Source organism: Orcinus orca, chromosome 7, assembly GCF_937001465.1.
Source record: "Orcinus orca chromosome 7, mOrcOrc1.1, whole genome shotgun sequence".
NCBI classification, from domain to species: Eukaryota; Metazoa; Chordata; class Mammalia; order Artiodactyla; family Delphinidae; genus Orcinus; species Orcinus orca.
The window spans coordinates 96010259-96036977 of record NC_064565.1 but is presented as its reverse complement, the minus strand read 5'-3'; the positions used below and the strand labels follow the sequence as shown (position 1 = coordinate 96036977).

The 26719-nt window shown below is 34.6% G+C and overlaps 1 pseudogene; it reads right to left on the bottom strand.

Moving 5' to 3' along the window:
* Window positions 1-17189: 17189 nt before the first annotated feature.
* Window positions 17190-26719, bottom strand: part of LOC117201830 (NAD-dependent protein deacetylase sirtuin-7-like) — a 75389-nt pseudogene continuing 65859 nt past the window's right edge.

Below are 26719 nucleotides of genomic sequence, written 5' to 3'. Positions count from 1 at the left end.
AACCAGAGACACAAAATTGGCAAAAATAAATAGGATTTTTGTCTTCATGCAGCTTACAGCATAGTAAGGGGATTGAGATATTAACTGATCAAAAACACAAATAACAATAGGATAAGTGTAGAGGTACATAGAATATATAATTGGGGGATCTAACCTGATAAAGGAGGTCAGGAAGACTTCTCCCCAAAAGTTACTATTTGACTAAAAACTGAAGAATAAGAAAACATTAATTGGATTTGATGGGGAGGCATGCACCTTCCAGACAGAGGGAAAAATACTTGCAAAGATCTTTTAGCAAAAGGAGTTGATCATCGTCAGCACATTCTTTGTTGTCATCTCCAACAAGATGAGAGCTAGAGATATACTAGGGTACTCAGATGGCACTTAGTATGTATTATTTCAGGAGCAAAGAGTCTAGGAAACAGTATGTCCCTATTCATTATCTTCTGTTAAAATATCTCTAAATTAACTCTTAGGCTAGGCAAAGGCAAATCTCTGGTTTTATAACTACAGCAAAGCAATGCTGTTATTCGGAATGGTGAATAAAAAGGTTTTTTTTGTGTGTATGTCTGTATCCACTAGATAGTGTATTTATGTGTTTGGATTTAATTGAGGTCTTTCAGTCTCCTGTGACATTGAAGAATTTGTAGCAAATATGAAAAATAGTAGGTGAAAGAGACTCAATGTGTGTGTATATATATATATGTATATATATATACACACACACACACACACACACACACACACACAAAGAATACTGATCCAGCTATAAAAGGAGAAGAATATTTTGCTGCAGTTCTCATTGCCTAAGGACTTTACATTGTGATGACTACCTTCTGTTTTGATAAGCAAGATTCTTGATCTTTGAAATGCTACAAAAGTGACCATCCAAAATTAAAACTATTTTCTTCATCCTTAAGGTACTGCATTCGTTTTCTACTTCTTTCACCATGGAAGGTTCCTTTACCTCTGACAATGCTGATGAAAAATTCTCATTTTTTTTTTGTCAAGTTGATCAAAAATATATATATTCTATTCCTGAATTAAGTATGGTATAAAAATGAAAGCCCATTTTTGAAGTTATAAAACTGTCACTTTATAATAAAAGGCTGTTTTCATTGACAAAACTGGAGAGTTTGTACAGACTTCTATTTTGTTGCTAAGGGTGTGTCATATGGTTAGTTTGGCTACACACAAAATTCATACCACTCTTTAGAAGGTAAAGGAGTGAAGGATGCATAATTTCAGGCATGAATGATCAGAACAAGGGAGATATATGATATAGTTGCCCATTGGGTCTTTAAAGCTTCTAGGGAGGATCAGTAAGTGGTAGAAGAATGCTGCAGGCGAGGCTAGTATAAATAATTAAATTCTTATAAAATCCACCCCACAAAAAGGAGTGGATTTTAGTAGGAATCATACTGTGTGTTTCCTGCACTCCACAGGGAGTACATGTGTGTGTTTGTTTTAGATGACTACATTTGAGTGGTTAAAAAAGTGGCATACAACATTGCAGAATGAAAGTTCTAGGAAATACGCTGAACTTAAAAAAAAGTGTTGAGATTTTAAAAATAGTGAACATGACTATATTTCAGAATTTTGAGTATCTCATTCTACATATTAAGTGTAAATTTGTGTAGATCTTTCATCAAGGTACGTGAACCTAGATTACCAGCATATATACCACAATATAAACATATGCCAGCATGAGCCATTGGCATATGGTGGAAGAAGGCAGTCAACCTTTAGTGAGATATGAGTAGTACTGTAGCCGCTCTCTTGCCAATGTGAAATTCCATATTTAACTAAAATAGAATGGCAATATCTGGATTAATGATGAACACTGTTGAAGGCAATTAGCTGGTTGACTAGCTCCAGGTTCACACATTATTAATTCTAGATGTTCTCTCACAGACTTAAATCTCATGAGAACATGACCTGACTTTGCCCTCTGTTTTCTTATTGGCTTACCATCTTGGGGTCCTTAAAATAAACAAGCAAACAAACAAATAGACAAAAGGATGAATGCTGTAGCCAGGATAATGTTTTACTGTTAGAAGAATAGAGTTAGTGTTTTGGGGAAAAAAAATTCTCTTTCTCATATATTATGGAAGGATTAAATTGCCTGTAATTTTCTGGATAAGTCTCCCTATAGAAAAAAATTTAATTTGTACTTCAGATGTTATTAGTTAAAGCCACAAAGAACTGAAATTCTTACCAAATGAAACTCAAAGTAGGTCCCGTATTTATGTGCCATTTTAAAAAAGGTTTTATGCCAATATTTCTAATGCAGGTCTCATCAGCAATGCATTTCTTTGAGATTGCAGCAAACAACTATTTCATTTCTGTTATGTTAATTTTGTTAATAATCATGTTGTGTGATGTCATAGAGGCAAGCAGATAGTATTAGACATTCAGCAAATAGTTTTTAAAATTTTTCTTAGTTTATTTACAAATAGACATTAATCTTTTTTTGTGGTCATGATGCACACTGGCTCAAAATACTATCTTCAGATGGAAGTGCAGCAGATGAAATCTGTGCTTTATTGAGCATTTATTATGTCCTAGGACCTAGGTGCTTTACACGTATTATTTCATCCCATCTTCACAAAAACTGTAGTAGTGTCATTTTATAGATTAAGATATGAAAGCTTAAGTATGTTAAGAAAATTATCCAACCTTAGCAACGTGGCAAGTGTCTTCAATTGAATCTGAACCTAGTTCTTTATGATTCTGAAGCTTATGCTTTTTTTTTTTTTTTGCTGGACGCGGGCCTCTCACTGTTGTGACCTCTCCTGTTGTGGAGCACAGGTTCTGGACGCGCAGGCTCAGCAGCCATGGCTCATGGGCCCAGCCGCTCCGCGGCATGTGAGATTTTCCTGGACCGGGGCACGAACCCGTGTCCCCTGCATTGGCAGGCGGACTCTCAATCACTGCGCCACCTGGGAAGCCCTGAAGCTTCTGTTTTAATGCCTCTGTTAAACTACTTCTAACAGTTCTTGATGTTGCTTAACCTCACCCTGACCACCCTCTGTAGACATGTTTTTACTATACTAACAAATTATTCCCATGTCTGCTTCAAATTAGATTGTCTGCCCTTTTTACTGAGGAAGGAGTTTTGTGTCTTATTTTTTCCTTTATATTTCTAATACAGGATGCCTAGCTCAATAAATATTTGCTGAATGAGTGAACACCTTTAAACTGACTTTTAAAGGTTAGATAACATTTGAATTCGCAAAGATGTCAGGAGCTTTGATGAGTGGTGACATAGAGATGTTGGAGATGTATATGTATTTTGGATTTTGGCTCTGGTCAACTCCATAGAGGACTCCTTTATCTCTAGATACATTAAAATACAGAGCTTATCATTTTTAGCTGCTACAGAATAGAGCAAGTATCTATTGCCTTTCTTGCTGTCAGAATCAAGGGTCAATGAAAATTATACTCTATCATTCAAGCTAATAACATTATCCTTTAATTTTCCTTAAGCCATTGATTGCTAATTGTCTGATGCTGCCTTTCTCTTTAGTGTGTGCTCAGTGTGTTATGGACCAACTGTTTTGATTTACAGTCTTAACATATAGATGTGAAAAATATTGTATGACATGTTTAAACTAAAGCAGTTTAGTTTAATTATTTGTGGATAATTTACTTTTAAAAAATATGGAATGGATATAAGGTTATAAAACTGTGAACTTTTGCTCTCTTGCATTCTGATTGGTTTCTTTGTGCAAAAAAACTAAAGGTCAGGAAGGATTGGTAGATAACTGAGCATTTTATAAATACTCTGGACCGTATCTGAATGAATCCAGGGAGTCATGTAGTATATGTAATTTGTTATGTTGCAGTGGGGAAAAATGAGAACCATTATGGTATATACAGTTTACAAGAAGAATAGCAATAAAGAAAATTTTAACATCCTTATTTGAGTTCATATGCAACCTTTTTTTTTTTTTTTTCCTTTTTACTTACAATTGATTACTTAATTCTGGATGAAGATACTAATTCTCCTGGTGGAATAGACACTTCATAAAGTCTGTGATTCATAGTGTTAAAAACAGGTTAGATTAATTAATTTTTGAAACTAGTTTAATGAATGAATTACAATATTGAAAACCAGTCTACTCTCTATATAGGACTGGCAATCCTACATAAAGAAATAACATATAGCGTTCTAAAGAAAATTATCACATTATTAGTAAAAATAATTAAAATATTCTCATGATAAAATGAATCATTTAAACAGATTTACTATCTTTACATTTGTTAAATACTGCATTTTTACATCTTTCACACACACACACACACACACACACACACACACACACCCTCACAAATATATACAAATCGAAGGCAATAGGAAATAAACGTTCACTTTGTAGTCATTGGATCCTATCATGATAAGGATGAGTTGAAGGATTAATATCAATAAAAGAGGGAGGAAAAGATATTACACATAAAGATTATCATAAAATAATCTTCTCATTGCTATATCTAACCAAGCTCTATATATGATACAACTATACCGGTCTTCCACAAATGAAGTGGGAACTTACAACACAAGTATTTTGCCCATAACACTAGGGCAAATCTTTTTTTATTAACTGAGTTGAACTTTAAAATTATGTTATGACCAAAAATCAATAAAGAGAAACTGATTTAAGTTCATCCAAGTGTGAAGGGGTTTATTACTAGTGCTATATCACTCTAATGATGTTCTCTTAAAAATTTGTTTTTGTGATATATTGCATCTATTATTGCTAAGAGGATAAAACTGCACAGCAACCTTGGACATTAATAAATCAATTGAAGAAAAGCAGGCATATAGCCAAAAGAAAAGTAAAAATTAGTATAGAGTTTATAAATACTAGGTAATTATAATATATGCAAACTATACCCATATCAAATTGCTAATGAGTATTTCTGTCACAGGATTTTTTTAACATAGTTTTGTCCTTGTTAGTGACTTCATAGCTTGAAGATAAGTAATATTTCTAAGAATGACTTTCCCTTTTAACCTTCAAGGTAGAATACTACTATAAAAACATAAAAAACTAATGTTTCGTGAACTGAATTTCTGAAATTATTACTTTTCATGTTCTTATTTTTATTCCATACTGTAATACAATATATATGACTTGTGTTAGAAATATTAAGAAATCATAACTCACTTTAAACAATATGATATCTAAAATGTGCACCATACACACCACGAGTTTATATGATGAAAAATGGCAATTTTAGCCCTTGATAAAATAATTTCCTTAGGCTTTTCAGTCTGCCACTTCTCACTAATTATTTCAATGTATATATTTATTTATTGACTCTCTTCTAAGAGTATGTGGACTATGACACATAAATACGTGTTAAGTAATAGAATTTTTAAGGTAAACTTGTTTATTTTATGTATCACATACAGACAGAAAATTGCTCAAATGTTAAGTGTATATCTTTATGAATTTCCATAAATGAGGTACACTGTCTAATCACCTCCCAAATCAGGTAAAAAAAACATGCAAGCACCCTAAAAATCTCTCTGTGCTTTCACCCAATCACTATTCCTCTCTTCCCCAAAAGTAACCATAACCTGACTTTAACACCAAAGGTAAATTTTGCCTGATTGAACTTTAAATGAATGGATTCATAAAGTATGGATTCTTTTGTTTCTGGATTCCCTCACTCAACAGTTTGTTTTTGATAGAAGTAATTCAGTAATGTTCCTTGCTTTGTAGCATCATTTCTATGAATATACAATAAATAATTTATCAATTCTACGATTGTTGAACATGAAGTGGTTCATGTTCAACATGGTGGCTGTTATAAATAGTAGAGCAGTGAACATTTGGTACATGCTTTTTGGTGCACACGTGTTGCATTTCTGTTGATATTATGTATCACAGTAGAATTATTGAGTCACAGGTATGCATATTTTCAGCTTTATACAAATGTATACTTCTACCAGCAGTGTATGGGAATTTCAGTTGTTCTTGTTTTTACATTCTGGCTGACCCTTGATATCGCCAAGTTTTCCTTCCTTCTTTTCTTCCTTCCTTCCTTTCCTTGCTTTCCTTCCTTTCCTTCCCTCCCTCCCCCTTCCTTCCTTCCTACTTTCCTTTCTCCCTTCCTTTCCTTTCTTTCCTTGCTTTCCTTCCCTCCCTCCCCCTTTCCTTCCTTCCTTCCTTCCTACTTTCCTTCCTCCTTCCCTCCCTCTCTGTCCCTCTCTTTCTTTCATGTTTATTTAGTATTCACCATTCTTGTAGATGTGTCGTGATATCTCATTGTGATTTAAAAATGTATTTTCATAATTATTAATGAAATTTAGAACTTCCTATGTACTTATGGCTATTTGTATACCCTCTTTTAGGAAGTATAGTAAGATTCGTAAAAAGAGGAATAAATAGATAAAACCAAGACAGATGAAAATAAAAATAGGAAAACTCAGTTCAGAGTCAGTGGTAAGGGCTTCCCTGGTGGCGCAGTGGTTGAGAGTCCGCCTGCCGACGCAGGGGACACGGGTTCGTGCCCCAGTCTGGGAAGATCCCACATGCCGCGGAGCAGCTGGACCCGTGAGCCATGGCCGCCGAGCCTGCATGTCCAGAGCCTGTGCTCCGCAATGAGAGAGGCCACAAAGGTGAGAAGCCAGCGTACAGCAAAAAAAAAAAGTCAGTGGTAAATTTATTATCTAGAAATTTGTTATCGGTGACTATACAAATTTAGATTCAGCTTCCTGGAAGCCAGAAAAAAAAGGAGAGATGTATGATAAATTATTTACTTCATGGCTTTTCCTGGCATCAAGAACAATGAAAATTTTGTTCCATGGATTTTTATAAAGGTAATGCTATAAACAACATTCCTGAAACAAATATGACAGCAAATTCAATTAACAAATGCTCTAAGTATCCCTTTATTCAAATGCAGAACCATTATTTGCATTAGGAGTCTGGTGTATATAGTTGAGTAGATCTCTATACAGTCATAGAGATATGAGCATGTGAACATATGTTATATGTTTCTACAGAAACATAAAGGCTGTATTTCTAAATATCATCTTATTACTGTAAATATCAATCAGCAATCTTATAATGATGTCCATAAAGTACAGTGACTATTCAAGATAATTTAGTCAGTGTTTCTATATTCTAAAATTTTACTGTCTGATACAGTAGCCATTAGCCATATGTAATTATTTGTTCCAGTTATGTAAAATTAAATAAATTAAAAAATTCAGTTTCTTAGTTACAGTAGACATAGTTCAAGAACTCAATAGTTACAGATGGATTTTGGTTACTATATGGGGCACCATATATATAAAACATTTCCATTATCATAGAAAGATCTATTGACAAAACTATTCTAAAGGCTTAAAAATACTGTTACCCATAACTTACAAAAATTATCTGTTAATTGGAATATTTAATTTATAACCTATTATCTGTTAGTACTAGTTAAAATTTATCATGTATCTAGCTGTAAGGGTTAAGAATGAAAAGGCCAGTGTGACTGAAAAATTGTACTTAGATCAGAACACCTCAGTACTAGCCATAGCTCGCTCTTTACATCAGCTCTTTGATTTGAAGAAAATCCACAGTATCAATCAACTTTCGTATTACCTTTTGTATAACAAATAGGTTAACCTACAAACTCTGAAAGAAATCTGAATTCTCTGAATTTTTTATCATAACCTCACACCTAAGATATGACAGCATAAAGATCATTTAAGGAAATTCTGATGCATTCAAAAGAACAAAACTATGAGTTTAAAGATGAGTCAATCAACTCAGAGGTGACACAGCAGAGCTTCTAGGAAGAAAGAGGCTTTCTTCTTCAAATTAAAGCAACACTGTTGACATATTATCAGCTATTTCTTTTAGATGTTACATGTTTATCCATTTAAAAATGCCTAATGGAGATATTGAGAGCATAAAATAGTTTATTTATACATAACTCTGTACTTTAAACTGAGGATGACCTCAGCTCTGCATATTTCAACAAAAATATTTTCTCTCCAGATTCAACTATGTTCATTTTAAAGACATTACTTCTGAGATTAAAAATGATGAGAACATCATTTTTGGTTTATCTCAGATATTAATTGAACAAAGTCTCTATATGATTTAAATTTTTATTTTACCGATTTACTGACAATATTGCACCAACTAATATGAAAACAAAAGCCTTGACTAATGAATTTAGATTACTCCATAATGTTCAGTTTTTTTTAAATCTTAAAAAAAAAATCAGTGTTATTGAGGTTTAATTGACATATAAAATCATAAAATATTTAAAGTGTACATCATGGTGATTTGATATATGTATACATTGTGAAAAGATTTCTCCCATCTAGCTAATTAACACATCCATCACTTCATGCATTTATTGTGTGTGTGTGTGTGTGTGTGTGTGTGCAAAAACATTAAAGTTCTACTCTCTTATCGATTTTGTTACACAATGTGATCTTATCAGCTCTACTCACCATGTTTTACACTAGATCCTCTGACCTTATTCATCTTACCACTGATAGTTGGGGACCTTTTACCAACCTGTTTCTCCCAACTCCCAGTCCCTGGCCAAATACTTTTATATTTTTGCTTCTAAGATTTTGACATTTTAAAATTCCACACATAATTAATATCATGCAGTACTTGATTTTCTCTGTCTGATTTCACTTAGCGTAGTGCTCTCAAGGTCCATATGTGTTGTCACAAATCAGGATTTCTTTCTTGTGGCTGAATAATATATCATTTTGAATATACACTATATCTTCTTTTTTTTTTAAATAACATCTTTATTGGAGTACAATTGCTTTACAATGGTGTGTTAGTTTCTGCTGTATAACAAAGTGAATCAGCTATACGTATACTTATATCCCCATATCTCCTCCCTCTTGCATCTCCCTCCCACCCTCCCTATCCCACTCCTCTAGGTGGTCACAAAGAACTGAGCTGATCTCCCTGTATTATGCGGCTACTTCCCACTAGCTATTTTACATTTGGTAGTGTATGTATGTCCATGCCACTCTCTCACTTCGTCCCAGCTTACCCTTCCCCCTTCCCGTGTCCTCAAGTCCATTCTCTATGTCTGTGTCTTTATTCCTGTCTGCCCCTAGTTTCTTCAGAACCATTTTTTTTCATAGATTCCATATATATGTGGTAGCATACAGTATTTGTTTTTCTCTTTCTGACTTACTTCACTCTGTATGACAGGCTTTATGTCCATCCACCTCACTACAAATAACTCAATTTCATTTCTTTTTTATGCTGAGTAATATTCCATTGTATATATGTGCCACATCTTCTTTATCCATTTATCTGTCGATGGACACTTAGGTTGTTTGCATGTCCTGGCTATTGTAAATAGAGCTGCAATGTACATTGTTGTACATGACTCTTTTTGAATTATGGTTTTATCAGTGTATATGCCCTGTAGTGGGATTGCTGGGTTCTATTTTTAGTGTTTTAAGAAACCTCCATACTGTTCTCCATAGTGGCTGTATCAATTTACATTCCCACCAACAGTGCAGGAGGGTTCCCTTTGCTCCATACCCTCTCCAGCATTTATTGTTTGTAGATTTTTTGATGATGGCCATTCTGACTGTTGTGAGGTGATACCTCATTGTAGTTTTGTTTGCATTTCTTTAATGAATAATGATGTTGAACCTCCTTTCATGTGTTTATTGGCAATCTATATCTTCTTTGGAGAAATGTCTATTTAGGTCTTCTGCCCAGTTTTGGATTGGGTTGTTTGTTTTTTTTGATATTGAGCTGCATGAGCTGCTTGTAAATTTTGGAGATTAATCCTTTGTCAGTTGGTTCATTGGTAAATATTTTCTCCCATTCTGAGTGTTCTCTTTTCGTCTTGTTAATGGTTTCCTTTGCTGTGCAAAAGCTTTTAAGTTTCATTAGGTTCCATTTGTTTGTTTATTTTTTTTATTTCCATTTCTCTAGGGGGTAGGTCAAAAAGGATCTTGCTGTGATCTATGTCATAAAGTAGTCTGCCTATGTTTTCCTCTAAGAGTTTTACAGTTTCTGGTCTTACATTTAGGTCTTTAATCTATTTTGAGTTTATTTTTTTGTATGGTGTTAGGGAGTGTTCTAATTTCATTCTTTTACATGTAGCTGTCCAGTTTTCCCAGCACCAATTTTTGAAGAGGCTATCTTTTCTCCATTGTATTTTCTTGCCTCCTTTATCAAAAATAAGGTGACCATAGGTGAGTGGGTTTATCTCTGGGTTTTGTATCCTGTTGCATTGATCTATATTTCTGTTTTTGTGCCAGTACCATACTGTCTTGATTACTGTAGCTTCGTAGTAGTGTCTGAAGTCCAGAAGACTGATTCCTCCAGCTTCTTTTTTTTTTTTTTTCTCAAGATTGCTTTGGCTATTTGGGGTCTTTTGTGTTTCCATACAAATTGTGAAATTTTTTGTTCTAGTTCTGTGAAAAGTGCCATTGATACTTTGATAGGGATTGCATTGAATCTGTAGATTGCTTTGGGTAGTATGGTCATTTTCACAATGTTGATTGTTCCAATCCAAGAACATAGTATATCTCTCCATTTGTTTTTATCATCTTTAATTTCTTTAATCAGTGTCTTATAGTTTCTGCATACAGGTCTTTTGTCTCCTTATGTAGGTTTATTCCTAGGTATTTTATTCTTTTTGTTGCAATGGTAAATGGGAATGTTTCCTTAATTTTTTTTCAGATTTTTCATCATTAGTGTATAGGAATGCAAGAGATTTCTATGAATTAATTTTGTACCCTGCTACTTTACCAAATTCATTGATTAGCTCTAGTAGTTTTCTGGTAGCATCTTTAGGATTCTCTATGTATAGTATCATGTCATCTGAAAACAATGACAGCTTTACTTCTTCTTTCTGATTTGGATTCCTTTTGTTTATTTTTCTTCCCTGTTGACTGTGGCTAAAACTTCCAAAACTATGTTCAATAATAGTGGTGAGAGTGGGCAACCTTGTCTTGTTCCTGTTCTTGGAGGAAGTGGTTTCAAGTTTTTCACCATTGAGAATGATGTTGGCTGTGGGTTTGTCATATATGGCCTTTATTATGTTGAGGTAAGTTCCCTCTATGCCTACATTCTGGAGGGTTTTTATCATAAATCGGTGTTGAATTTTGTCAAAAGCTTTTTCTGCATCTATCGAGATGATCATATGGTTTTTCTCCTTCAATTTCTTAATATGGTTTATCACATTGATAGTTTTGCATATATTGAAGAATCCTTGCACTCCTGGGGTAAACCCCACTTGATCATGGTGTATGATCCTTTTAATGTGCTGTTGGATTCTGTTTGCTAGTATTTTGTTGAGAATTTTTACATCTGTATTCATCAGTGATAGTGGCCTGTAGTTTTCTTTCTTTGTGACATCTTTGTCTGGTTTTGGTATCAGGGTAATGGTGGCCTCATAGAATGAGTTTGGGAGTGTTCCTCCCTCTGCTATATTTTGGAAGAATTTGAGGATGGGTGTTAGCTTTTCTCTAAATGTTTGATAGAATTCGCCTGTGAAGCCATCTGGTCCTGGGCTTTTGTCTCTTGGAAGATTTTTAATCACAGTCTCAATTTCAGTGCTTGTGATTGGTGTGTTCACATTTTCTGTTTCTTCCTGGTTCAGTCTCGGAAGGTTGTGCTTTTCTAAGAATGTGTCCATTTATTCCAGGATGTCCATTTTATTGGCATATAGTTTCTTGTAGTAATCTCTCATTATCCTTTGTATTTCTGTAGTGTCAGTTGTTACTTCTCCTTTTTCATTTCTAATTCTGTTGATTTAAGTCTTCTCCCATTTTTTCTTGATGAGTCTTGCTAATGGTTTATCAATTATGTTTATCTTCTTAAAGAACCAGTTTTTAGTTTTATTGATGTTTGCTATTGTTTCCTTCATTTCTTTATCATTTATTTCTGATCTGATCTTTATGATTTCTTTCCTTCTGCTAACTTTGGCTTTTTCTGTTCTTCTTTCTCTAATTGCTTTGGGTGTAAGGTAAGGTTGTTTATTTGAGATGTTTTTTGTTTCTTGACATAAGATTGTATTGCTGTAAAATTCCTTCTTAGAAGTGCTTTTGCTACATCCCATAGGTTTTGGGTCATCATGTTTTAATTGTCATTTGTTCCCAGGTGTTTTTTGATTTCCTCCTTGTTTTCTTCAGTGATTTCTTGGTTATTTAATAGTATATTGTTTAGTCTCCATATGTTTGTATTTTTTACAGATTTTTTCCTATAATTGATATCTAATCTCATAGCATTGTCATTGGAAAAGATACTTGATATGATTTCAATTTTCTTAAATTTACCAAGGCTTGATTTGTGACCCAAGATATGATCTCTCCTGGAGAATGTTCCATAATCACTTGAAAAGAAAGTATATTCTGTTGTTTTTGGATAGAATGTCCTATAAATATCAAGTCCATCTTGTTCAATTTGTCATTTAAAGCTTGTGTTTCCTTACTTATTTTCATTTTGGATGATCTGTCCATTGGTGAAAGTGGGATGTTAAAGTCTCCTACTATGATTGTGTTACTGTCGATTTCCCCTTTTATGGCTGTTAGAATTTGCCTTATGTATTGAGGTGCTCCTATGTTGAGTGCATAAATATTTACAATTGTATATCTTTTTCTTGGATGGATCCCTTGATCATTAGGTAGTGTCCTTCTTTGTCTCTTGTAATAGTCTTTATTTTAAAGTCTGTTTTGTCTGATATGAGAATTGCTACTCCAGCTTTCTTTTGATTTCCATTTGCATGGAATATCTTTTTGCATCCCCTTACTTTCTGTCTGTATGTGTCCCTAGGTCTGAAGTGGGTCTCTTGTAGACAGCATATATATGTGTCTCTTTTTTGTATGCCTTCAGCCAGTATCTGTCTTTTGGTTGGAGCATTTAATCCATTTACATATAAGGTAGTTATTGATATGTATGTCCCTATTACCATTTTCTTAATTGTTTTGGGTTTGTTATTGTAGGTCTTTTCCTTCTCTTGTGTTTCCTGCCTAGAGAAGTTCCTTTAGCATTTGTTGTAGAGATGATTTGGTGGTGCTGAATTCTCTTAGCTTTTGCTTGTCTGTAAAGGTTTTAATTTCACTGTCGAATCTGAATGAGTTCCTTGATGAGTAGAGTAATCTTGCTTGTAGGTTTTTTCCTTTCATCACTTTAAATAATGTCCTGCCACTCCCTTCTGGCTTGCAGAGTTTCTGCTGAAAGATCAGCTGTTAACCTTATGGGGATTCCCTTGTATGTTATTTGTTGTCTTTCCCTTGCTGCTTTCAATATTTTTTTCTTTGTATTTTATTGTTGTTAGTTTGATTAATATGCCTCTTGGTGTGTTTCTCCTTGGATTTATCCTGTATGGGACTCTCTGTGCCTCTTGGACTTGACTATTTCCTTTCCCATATTGGGGAAGTTTTCAACTATAATCTCTTCAAATATTTTGTCAGTCCCTTTCTTTTTCTCTTCTTCTTCTGGGACCCCTATAATTCGAATGTTGGTGCATTTAATGTTGTCCCAGAGGTGTCTGAGACTGTCCAAAATTCTTTTCATTCTTTTTTCTTTATTCTGCTCTGCGTTAGTTATTTCCACTCTTTTATCTTCCAGGTCACTTATATGTTCTTCTGCCTCAGTTATTCTGCTATTGATTCCTTCCTGAGAATTTTTAATTTCATTTAGTGTGTTGTTCATCATTGTTTGTTTGCTCTTTTGTTCTCCTAGGTCCCTGTTAAACGTTTCTTGTATTTTCTCTATTCTATTTCCAAGATTTTGGATTATCTTTACTATCATTACCCTGAATTCTTTTTCAGATAGACTGCCTGTTTCCTCTTATTTGTTTGATCTGGTGGGTTTTTACCTTGCTCCTTCATCTGCTGTGTATTTCTCTGTCTTCTCATTTTGCTTCGCTTACTGTGTTTTGGGTCTCCGTTTTGCAGGCTGCATGTTCATAGTTCCCATTGTTTTTGGTTTCTGCCTTCAGTGGCTAAGGTTGGTTCAGTGGGTTGTGTAGGCTTACTGGTGGAGGGGACTGGTGCCTGTATTCTGTTGGATGAGGCTCGATCTTGTCTTTCTGGTTGGCAGGACCTCATCTGCTGGTGTGTTTGGGGGTTTCTGTGACCTTTTTATGATTTTAGGCAGCCTCTGTGCTAATGGGTGGGGTTGTGTTCCTGTCTTGCTAGTCATTTGGCATAGGGTGTCCAGCACTGGAGCTTGCTGGTTGTTGAGTGGAGCCGGGTCTTGGCATTGAGATGGAGATCTCTGGGAGATCTTTTGCCATTAGATATACGTGGAACCGGGAGGTCTCTGGTGAACCAATGTCCTGAACTCGGCTCTCCCACCTCAGGGGCACAGGCCTGACACCTGGCCAGAGCACCAAGACACTGTTAGCCCCACGGCCACCCTGATCAGAAGAGAAACTATAAGCTTCATTCAGAGTTTTTGGGTAGGAAGTTCCGTAGATCTTAGCAACAATGTCATACGATTTCTGTTTCCTTATTATGTCACCTTTTCACTTAAAGGAAGCACTTTACAACTTCTTTTTGATAATATTCGAATTACCAGGATCACTATTCTAGCATTTTGGCGCTGTTATTAAGTAAATGAGGGTCATTTGAACACAAGTGCTATGATACTGTGACAGCCAATCTGATAACCATCTTGGCTGCTGACTCTACCTATCTTCTTTATCTATTTATGCATTGATGGACACATAGGTGGCTTCCATATCTTGGCAATTGTGAATAATGCTGCAATGAACATGGGAGTGCAGATAACTTGTTTTCATTTCTTTACGATATATAGCCAGAAGTGGAATTGCTGGATTGTATGGTAGTTCTATTTTTAATATTTTGAAGAATCTCCATATTATTTTCCAGATAGGCTGAACCAATTTACATTCTCACCAACAGTGTACAAGGGTTCCCTTTTCTCATCTTCACCAACACGTGTTACAGGTTTCAGTGAGGTGATATCTCATTGTGTCTTTTTTGTGTGTGTATGTGGTACACGGGCCTCTCGCTGTTGTGGCCTCTCCTGCTGCGGAGCACAGGCTCCGGATGTGCAGGCTCAGCGGCCATGGCTCATGGGCCCAGCCACTCCATGGCATGTGGGATCTTCCCAGACCGGGGCATGAACCCGTGTCCCCTTCATCGGCAGGCGGACTCTCAACCACTGCACCACCAGGGAAGCCCTCATTGTGGTTTTGATTTGTGTTTTCCTGGTGATTAGTGATATTGGGCACATTTTCATGTACCTATTGGCCATTCATATGTCTTTTTTGGAAAAAAAAATGCCTATTCAGATCATTTGCCCATTTTTTAATTGGATTGTCTATTTTGTTTTTCTATTGAACTGCATTAAATCTTTATATATTTTGGATATTAACTCCTTATCACTTACATGTTTGCTGATATTTTTCTCCCATTCAGTATTTTTATTTTGTTGTTTGTTTTCTTTGCTATGCAGAAGTTTTTTAGTTTGATATAGTCTTACTTGTTTATTTTTGTTGTCTTTGCTTTTGGTGTCAAATCAAAAACTCATTGCTAAGACTAATGACAAGGAACTTACCCTCTATGCTTTCTTTTAGGAATTTTATGGTTTGAGGTCTTACATTCAAATCTTTAATCCATTTTGAGTTGTTTCTTGTGTGTGGTGGAAGATAGGGGTCTAGTTTCATTCTTTTGCATGTGGATTTTCAGTTTTTCCAACATTATTTATTGAAGAGATTATCTTTTCCCCATTTTATATTCTTGGTGCCTTTGTCATAAATTTATTGACAGTTTGTGTGTGGGCTTATTTCTGGATTCTCTAGTCTATTACATTGATCTATGTACCTGTTTTTATACCAATACCGTATTGCTTTGATTACTATAGCTTTGTAGTGTAGTTTGAAATTAGGGAGTATGATGCCTCTAGCTTTGTTCTTCTTTCTCAAGATTGTGTTTGCTGTTTGGGGTCTTTTGTGGTTCCATGTAAATTTTAGAATTGTTTGTTCTATTTCTGTGAAAAATGCCATTGGAATTTTGATTGGGATTGTTATCCTCATCTATGTTTGAATCTGTAGATTGTTTTGGGTAGTGTGGATGTTTTAACAATATTAATTCTAATCCACGAGCGTGCAATATCTTTACATTAATTTGAGTCTTTTTCGATTTCTTCATCAATGTCTTACAGTTTTCAGTAAACAGGTTTTTCACCACCTTGGTTAAATTTATTCCTAGGTATTTTATTCTTTTTGCTGCAATTATAAATGGGATTGTTTTCTTAATTTCTCTTTCTGATAATTTATTATTGGTGTATAGAAATACAACTGATTTTTATATATTGATCTTGTCTCTTTCAGCTTTACTGAATTTGTTGATTAGTTCTACTCTTTTTTTTTTTTTTTTTTTTTTGGTGGAGTCTTTAGTGTTTTCTCTACAAGCAGTATTATGTCATCTGCAAATAGAAACAGTTTTAGTTCTTCCTTTCCAATTTAGATTTCTTTTGTTTCTTTGTGTTGCCTAATTGCTCTGGCTCATAATTCCAGTACTATGTTGAATAAAAGTGGCAAGAATGTACATCCTTTCTTTTTCCTTATCTTGGAGGAAAAGCTTCCAGCTTTTCACCATTGAAAATGATATTAACTGCAGGCTTGTCATATGGGTTTTATTATGTTGAAGTATTCACTCTATACTCAGTTTGGTATAGAGAGGTATGTTCTACACTATTTTTTTCTGACAGTGCAGAAATGTTTAAGAAGAATAAAAAGATCTGCTTAGAGCCAAGACTCAAAACCAACCCTTTGTCACATACCAAATACAGAAAATAATTTTCTATAAAGTTAACAGTTTTAGCAAGAAGTAGTAGAAATAACATTGAAGTTCCTGAGACTAGCCCAGTGAATGATTAATGTGCTTCTCTTGGCCAGCCAGGTCTGGAATAACCTCCTGTGTTCTCTTCTCACAGAAAGATGTCACAGCTACCTCCTTTTAGGTGGGAAGTGTCTTCAACAGTCAAACCTATATCAGAGGACAATCACAGCAGTGCAATGGGTTTCTCTACAAGCAGAGACAAGTGACTTAAAATGTCACAATGGTGGTGTCACCCCCAAAGATTTCTTAGTAGATCCCATGAGGGCAGCCCAGGCCTTCAAGATAATACTTACCTGTGAAGGAGAGTTATAGCCATATGGAAATTGCCCATTGTTTTTCTTCATCAAACATGAGGTTATGTTACTTTCTTTCTTTTTGTGCATTTGGTGCAGCCCCTGACAAACTAGCTCCCTAGAATGGGGGCTGAGTCAGATGGGGGGCCCTGTTCCCCAGGCAGAGCCTCCTCTCTGCTTCTGTGTGACTTCTTCTTCATCCAAATACAGGGAAGTTGCCTGGCAAAAGATGGAGTTTTGCCACCTGCTGTAGAAGGAGATCTCCAGGCTCAGCTTGTCCAAGAGAGCTGCATGATGTCATCACATTTCCCATGGAGATTCAGGGCAGCCCAGTCATCCTTCAGGGTCCACTGAAAGTTCACAATATAGAGCATTGACCTCCAGCTAGGAGGCTTAGTCATACCCTAGAGGCAAGGATATATTTTTAGAATCTTTAAGCTGGAACCTAAGCACAGGATTGTGTCTGCCTTGCTGCAGTGTTGGTTGCCAACACCAAGTTTGGAGGCTTCCCCAGGGCCCCCTATTCCCAAAGTGCACAGTTGTGTCCCAGAGCTGGGAATCACACTTGTGGCAGACCCAGACTGTCTGGTATCAATGGAGGGCAGTGACAAACTGGGTGTAGAGGGAATGTACCTCAACATAATACAAGAAGAAATCTACTTCCAGACTATGACATAGAAATCCTGCATGAGTTTCTATCCATAGCAGTCTTTCTCAAACTCTTTCAGAAACAGAAGAGGAGGGAACATTTCCAAACTCATTTAGCAAGGCCAGCATTTCCCTGATCCAAATCCAGACAAGTACATGACAAGAAAATTATAGGCTAATATCCCTGGTGAACATAGATGCTAAAATCCTCAACAAAATAATAGCAAAATAAATTCAACAATACATTAAAAGGATCATTCACCATGACCAAGTGAAATTTATTCCAGGGATACAAGGATGGTTCAACATCTACAAATCAATCAATATGATATACCACATTAATAAAATAAAGGATAAAAATGATACGATAATCTCAATAGATGCAGGAAAAGCATTTGACAGAATTCAACACTGATTCATGAAAAAACTCTCAAAAAACTGAATTCTTTTTTGATAGGCCACTCCCATGGCCTTCTGGTCTGGAGACCTTATTTGAAGTTCTGAGGAAAACAGTTAATACTTAAAATGGAAAGCAATTAAACAGCCTGTAGATTTTACTAAATATGGTTATGAAGTTACAGTATCAAGCAAGTTAGAGGCTAGTGATTATCCCTATCATCCTGGGTTTTTTTTAACTTTTTATTTTATATTGGAGTATAATTGATTAACAATATTGTGATAGTTTCACGTGTACAGCAAAGTGATTTAGTTATACATATACATGTATCTATTCTTTTTCAAAATTTTTTCCCATTTAGGTTGTTACGTAATATTGAGCAGAATTTCCTGTGCTATATGGTAGGTCCTTGTTGGTTATTCATTTTAAATATAGCAGTATGTACATGTCAATCCCAAACTCCCAATCTGTCCCTCCCTGCCCTTCCCCTATCATCCTGCTTTAAGGAAATCTTGCCATTTGCTCAGCAAAATTATATTTACTTGAGAAATTGAATGAATGCATTTATATTTGTATTTTTCACACAATTACTCTAGGCTTTTACTCATATCAGTTGCTAGAAAGATATAAACATTTTCAAATTATGCAGGTCCCATGTCAGTGCTTTGGGATAATATGAGAGGGCTTTGCACTATTCCAGTATCTTTTGTCTGTTCCTGTAAACACGTAAAATCGACTTTTAAAACTGCTCTCTTACGATCGTACAACTCATTAGAGTTCCTGTTGAATTTCTACTCATTTCTGAGACAACAGTTCACCATTAAGCCCTCATGCATAGAATGTGGAACTATTACTCTTTGTACCCCCATTCTCCTCCACAAGTATGTTTTATTAATTCGTTCAATGAGTGAATCATGAATACTGTGTTATAAAGTGTCAACTATATGCCTGGATCTTAGCTAATCACTAAGGACAGAGTGATCAGGAAGATACAGTCATGGTCTTTCAGAGAAGGCTGATATTAATTGCAACTGAGAATGTTAAGTATTCAGCAGCGCGCGGTGCTAGGTAAGAAATTGTCATGAGCACCTGCCTTTGAGTATGTTTGTATGGTGTGTGTGTGTTTGTCCTCTCCAGGGAAGGCTTCTACCAGAAGTAGTGCTTAAATGGATATTTGAGGGATTAATGGAAGTTTGGTAAAGATTAGAGGAAGAGATACTTGTAGAAGCTACAGTTAGTACAAGCAGTAACTGATGATGTCCTAGAGTGACATAAAGAAGGTGGAGTAAAGAAGTGAATGAGAAAAGGTGTAAGGCCTTCAAAGAGTTTCGATTATGTCCTTATAGCCACAGTCTAAATGAGCTTTCTGAGGCAATTACTTTTTCTACGCTTACCTTCCTTCCTATTCTATCTCTATACTCATAATCTGATGTTGGAAAACAATTTGGGTCACTCAGGTAAGAGGCATGGCAAACAGGCTGTTTGCTTGGTTTGCTGAGGGGAGAAACGTCTTCTCTTCAGTCTGGAGTATTGGGTGGGAAACAGCAAAGTTATTGACCAATAAAATTCCCTTACCACTATTTAGTATCTCTAAAAGAAAACAGTGTGCATTTAGTAGGACAAACTCTTGTTATTAAAAAAAAATTATGTTGAAAACCAACTTATAATTTTAATATGGGCTATATTGATTTCATTTAGAATCATACTCAATATTTCATTATTCATTAGGATAGAAGATGTCCAGTACAAAATGATAAATAGATTGAGAGGTTGCAATGAAGCAACCTCTGGATGCTGAAAGTGCAAGATAAATATGCCAGTATGGTTGCTTTCTGGTGAAAGTTCTCTTCCTGGCTTCTTGTAGTCTTTCTTATTGTTCTCTCCTCACATGGTGGAGAGAGGGAGAGGAAGGGCTCTCTCTCTGGTGTGTTTTTTTTATAGAATCACTATTCTAAGGGATCTAATTCTAAGGGATCAGGGCCCCACCCTAATGACCTCATTTAATCTGTTACTTCCTTATACTCCTTATAGGCCTGTGTCCAAATACAGTCACATTGAGGGGTTAGGGCTTCAGCATATGACTACTGGGGAGGGAGAGGCCAATTTGGTCCATAGCACCAATAATAAGTGAGAAAGTCAGAGTTTCAACAAGTTGTTATAATAACAGCTGTACTCTCTGAACCTTTAGTTTCTACTGCATTCCTAAAAGTAAATGGGAAAAAAGTACTTGCTATAGAATATTGGGGAAATATCATAAAACACTCTTTTCTCTAAGGTAGCAGGAAAAATAAAAGTTATAATACATTTTGGGAAAATATATGTAGAGTAGCCATTTTCATAATGACTTTGTAACAGTTTCTTTTGATATCAAAGAAATAGCATATGCACACTAAGATGAAATATGTAATATACATTTAAAAATGGTTATGTTTAATATCTCAACATACAGTCTGTATTGTTATTAAATAAGGAAAATTTTCATATGCAGAAAATACAGAGAATTCATCTAAGTTGAACATTTCAAGTGTCTGTGACAACAATTTTATTTTCATAGAAAAGATTATGAATCTTCATGTAAAGAAATTATGGGGTCAGAAAGTCTCCAGTATAGCACAGATGCCATTAAAGTTAAGAAAATGGAAACATCTAAAATGCTTATTGTATGTTCTGATATACATGTGGATTTAAATTTAGTCCAATAAAAATACATCAGGAGAGTGTTTTTCTGAGTTAAAAATTATTTTGAAACTCTACTTCCATAGTTTCCTTAAAGTATAAAAGAATGAAAATGAATAAAGTTCCTTAAACTATATATTTAGTTACTTATTGTTCATCTAATTAAGAAATTATGATACAGAAAAATACATATATATATATATATTTTTTTTCCCTTTAGATAAGCAGTTATCAGCATGTAATGCCAGAAGTGTTATAGTATTGCTCAGAGTGATGCAACTGTTACTGGCATATTTTGGCAGTTTCTGTTTAAGATGTCTATCTCCTTCCCTGATAAACTCAGTAAGCAGTAAAGCTCACCTTCTTAGTGTTTTGAATTCTCACTGCCTCCATCCATCCAATAACACTGTCAAGATCTCCATATGAAATCCATGTTTTTCATGTTGCATTTCAAGACTAATGAAGTGTCTTCCTTATCATCATTATTCCTTTCCTCTTCTTCTAAATCTCAATTGTATCCTATTCCAGTATAAGCTCTTGCCTTAGCCATTTTTATATATTTCAAAATTTGTCTCTCCTTTTCCAGGTCTCTTTTCTTCTATGAAATCTTTCTCCAAGATAATTAAGCATATTATATAATATGTTATAGTAGTATGTACCAAGGAGAAAAACCAATGAGAGAGTATCCTGGAATTTTAAATAAGGTGTTACGTGGAAGGCTTCACTGAAAAAGTGACTTTTGAATGAAAGCCTAAAGAAAGAGAAGGAATTAGCCTTGTAGATATAAGAGGGAAGCACAATCCAGGCAGAGGGAACAGTGGACGGAGATGCTAAGTCAGAAACATGCCTGGCATGTACAAGAGACTCATCTTTAACCAGTTCTTTTTTTCTGTTTTCAAGCTTTGTAAATATTCTTTAAATAAGGGGGATATAGACCGTAAGAGAAGAGATCATATAGCATAAAATAAGCAAATATTTAAATCCTTTCAGGACTTCCCTGGTGGCACAGTGGTTAAGAATCTGCCTGCCAATGCAGGGGACATGGGTTCGAACCCTGGTCCGGGAAGATCCCACATGCCGCGGAGCAACTAAGCCTGTGCACCACAACTACTAAGCCTGAGCTCTAGAGCCCACAAACCACAACTACTGAGCGCATGTGCCACAACTACTGAAGCCCGCGCGCCTAGAGCCCGTGCTCCACAAGAGAAGCCACCGCAATGAGAAGCCTGTGCACTGCAACGAAGAGTAGCTCCCACTCGCCACAACTAGACAAAGCCTGCGTGCAACAACGGAGACCCACCGAAGCCAAAAATAAATAAATAAATAAATCCTTTCATCAAGTAGCTACTTTTTTGCAATATTGTTTACAATAATATATATTAACCTCTGCAACTCAATTTTAAAGAAGTGTATGCTTTTGATTAGTACAGTCTGATTTAATCTTTCACCTAATTGTTTAAATTTCAAAAAAAGGTAAAACTATTCATAAAGTCATATACATTCTAGAAAAGAATGGCAGGATGAAAGAAAGGAACTTACACTTCCTTATATGATACAAAGTTAGGTTCTAGTCTATACTCTTTGAGTAGATGACCTCCTCTGTTAGATAAAATTCTGTCTCCTTTAAGCAGGTAAAATTCTATTCATTTTATAGATGAGATTAGATGTAAAAAGTTCAAGTAACTTGTCCAGATCAGAAAAATTGCAAGACTCAATCTGTCGTATTACAAAGTCTATGCTGTTTTATAACTATGTAATTTGTTTATGACATTATATATAAGCAGTCTTATCCCAAAGAATCCCTAAAAAATGTTTCAGGTCTTAAACTTGTTCTTGTTATCCTGTATTTAATATAGCATGAATAACATTAACAAACTTAGATCTGATTCCACTTCAGTTGAAATAATGTTTCATGATTCTTTGAGTTCATAACTAATATGTTTTATAGCACATGGTTAAAGACAAATTAATTTCCCTTCTTTCATATATTATCATATGAGAACAGATGCTACTGTTTCAAGTACATAGCATTGTTCACTGGAAAACAAACAGATTATTCCATTAATTGCAAAAGTCTTTTTAATATAAATCATGATCTACTATCATTGTTGAAATTGACTCCACTGTCTTTTATCTCTTTAATGTGACTGAATCGGCTACATTTCTCTTATTCTAGCTCTTATCACAAGGATTTTTTATGGCAATCTTTTATTCTTGACAAAAGTTTTATTATGCCATCACTGATCATTTTAATAGGAAGAGAATGAAAGAATTTGAAGAGATTACTTTTCTAGAATATGTTTATACCCAATTCCATTTTAGAAACTCTTGCAGAATAGGCATTTATACATATCACTGTACTTAATTGTACTTATGAAAACCTTATTAAAGAGTTTTTTTCAGTACTTGTCAGAAAAAAAAGCATGGTGAATTGCAAACCATAGTATGCATGATCATGCTACTTATGATACCTTAAAACTGTAATAAAAGAACTTTTAAGAACAGAACATAGAGATAGTTCATAATGCATGTGGGTGAAAGTATGTGGCATTAGGTATAAGCCATCATCAGCTATTTGTTTCCTTTTTAATATTTAATGTATAACATAAAAAGTTCACTGCCAAATACATGTAGTGCCTCATTTAATCCCATGCAATAATTACAAACATAAAACCATTTTATAACTGTATCTAAGTAATTTGCTTAAGGACACAGAGTCAGAAGGGCAATCCTAGGATGTGAACCCAGACACTTTGACTTTAGTGGTATCCCTCTCTTAAGCATTATTTGACTACCGCCAATTACCCCTCTCCCTGGCTTGTGTCAGATCCTGTGCTAGGTGCTGGGGTTGCAGTGGTATATACGATAGCTGTGCAATAACTGGCCAGGGTTACATTGACAGCCTGTTACCATAAAACAGGTCTGTGGAAACAGGACAATATGAAAACTAAATGAATTTACAAATCATTAGTTCAGTGCTGTAACCAACAAACTTATGAGAAGTCAGAACCACTGATTATAAAAATATGAATAAAATTATCATGGGTATGGTAGGAACTCACAAGAGGAAATTCTCTCCCATACATTAGGAGTCTTGAAGAAATTAGAACAGTCTTTCTTTTGGGCTTTAGGAGTAGTATTCATGAAACTCTTTAACAATGGCATTTGACATCAGATTAAAATGTTATATAACCAACTCAGTTTCAAAAAAAATCTAACCACATATTTTGATTTTAAAAAGTGGTTATTGATGTCTTATGAATAAATGTCTATTCTAACTTTTTGATTCATGTTGCTATCAGATTGTTTTATTTTAATAAGAGAAGACAATGCCATTTGTTATTACTGACATATAATGAGGCTTATGACAAATAAAAACTTTTGATAACTGAATGGAGTTAGTTTGCAGGCATTGGTTTAAATTTCAACATTTGAGGATTTTTTTGAATTCAGAAGTTTTAACTAACAAGATAAAAAATGATAATTTAAAATTAGAACTTGCTTAAAATAATTTATATTTGCATTATAAAGTGATTTCCTGTTGTTGACTGAGAAAGAAATTTCAAAAACCTATAGTTTTTTTCTGCTTTGGCTACAAATAAAGGTAGAAATACAAATACGGAGACCTGATTTGTGTAAAATTTTACAAATAAATGATATTCTGGGAGAGACAGAAAGTTTTAGAATTGTGTAACCATTGGTTGCTGACGTTACCTCTGGAAGCCAATCATAGATACTTATAGTCAAGGGAGACTTTGATTCACATTTCTTTATCCAAGCACAGCCAAATGGAAAAATCATATATTTGGTTTAGAAACAAAACAGTTAACATTTTGTAAAAAAAAAAAAAAAAAAAAATTAGAAAGAAACAAATGATAGAGTCTTTTGCTTCATTTGGAGGACAATTTCTAATTATTAATGTGAAAAAGTAATTTACTTTACCAGTAATAGAATCCTTAGTAATTAGAAGGCAAAATACTCCAAAGATGAGATATCATTGTTTGTAAAATCAGTTACTAACTTATTTTGTAAAAATAGAAAAAAAATAGATCTGAATAGATTTTATAGATTGCTTAATTTATGCAAGTTTTAAAACATTAAAACTTGACGTTTTCTGTTGATAATCATTATCATTTTAGAGATTTATGTTTGGCTAACCTTTGATAAATCAGATAATATTTAACTATCCAAAAGTATGAATAATAAAACAAATAATCTTTCAATAATGTGACTGGCCTTTTGAATGTCACTGGTCATTTGTTTAGAAAGAATTTCTTACTTTCCCCAAACTAGTTTTTCCATTTCCTGATAGTAGGCAGGATTGGAGATTAAGATAATGATATCTTTCTGTGACCTGAGTGACATATAAAGTTCAGAAATATCCAGCTGGTTCATTAGTGATTTATTACCTTCTTCCAAACAGTTATGAAGTGGACGGAGACTAGATTGAATTAATAACGTGTTTAGGCTATGAGATTTCAGGAAGGATTTTAATTACTAGAGTGTTGTTTTCATGGGTGCCAATGTGGTCTGTGATGTCAAAATGTGCACAATGTTTTCATATTTTCCAAAGTAACAGAGTGGTTTGTTAAAAGTTGTTTAGATCATGTCATTCCTCTTTTCAAAACTTTCCCAGTGCCTTCCATCTCATACACAAAGTCAAAATCTTTGCAGAGGTCTCCAAGTTCCTATGACACCCACACTCCATTATGTTTTTGAGTTCTCTTATTGCCTTTCCTCCTCCTTCACTCACCTTCAGCTGTAGCAGCCTAATCATTGACTTTTGAACGAACCAACCTTGTTTCTGCCTGAAGGTCTTTACTTGCTGCTCCCTTGGTGTGGATTCTGCTTCTCTCTCACACCTGTAAGAATAATTTGCCTCTTGCTTTAGGTTTTTACTCAAATGCTACTTTCCCAGTGAGGCCTTCCCTATGCCACCCTATTTAAAATTTCAACCCATATCCCTCTTCTCTCATTTTTCCTCCTTAGTATATATTACTATATCATACTATATAATGTGTGGATTTATCTTTTATTTTCACCTATCTCCCTAGATGTAAGCTTCTTAAGATCAGGGATTTCTGACTTGCTTGTTCACTTTTGTATCCTCTGTGTCTGGCACATTGGTAGATGCTCAATTAATAATTTATATAAAATTATTTATATAGATAATTTATATAATGAAATAAAATGAATTTCTGTGAATAATTGATATAAAATTAGTGTTTTATTGTTATTAATATAATATTATTAGTATAATTAGCTGGTATACATAAAAAGAGTTTACCAGAAATTAGTCTACATAAAACCAATAATTTTAACTGATATTTTACTTAACTGATCATTCATCTTGTTTTAAAAAATATGCCTGCTCCATGTTTAAGAATCATATTTGTGATATAGATCTAGCCTATAGTGAAATTAGCCTTATTACTATTACCTTATTACATTGATTTATATGGTATTGTTAAGATGAACTTGATTCATATATTTAAATATTTCAGTATCGAAATATATCCTCAGTGCCTAGTATGTGTTTAGTATATAGCATAGTATATAGCAGGTCCTGAATACATATTTATTGACTCAATGAATGGATGAATGTAGAAATGATACATGTGAACTTTTGATAAACCAAAGAAAATTAATATCGCTGATAAAAGCACCACCATTTTAAATAAAATTACATGCTCATTTAAATGAAGAGAGGTATAATGAAGTATTTGTTTAAATGAGTTTACCACATTTCAAAGGCAATTTATAGTACAATTCTAACTTTGGAACCAAATTAATATTCATTTGACAAACATTTCTTGAGTGTTGCTATCATTGTCTAGAAAATAGGATGAATAAGGTTGAGTCTTTCCCCTA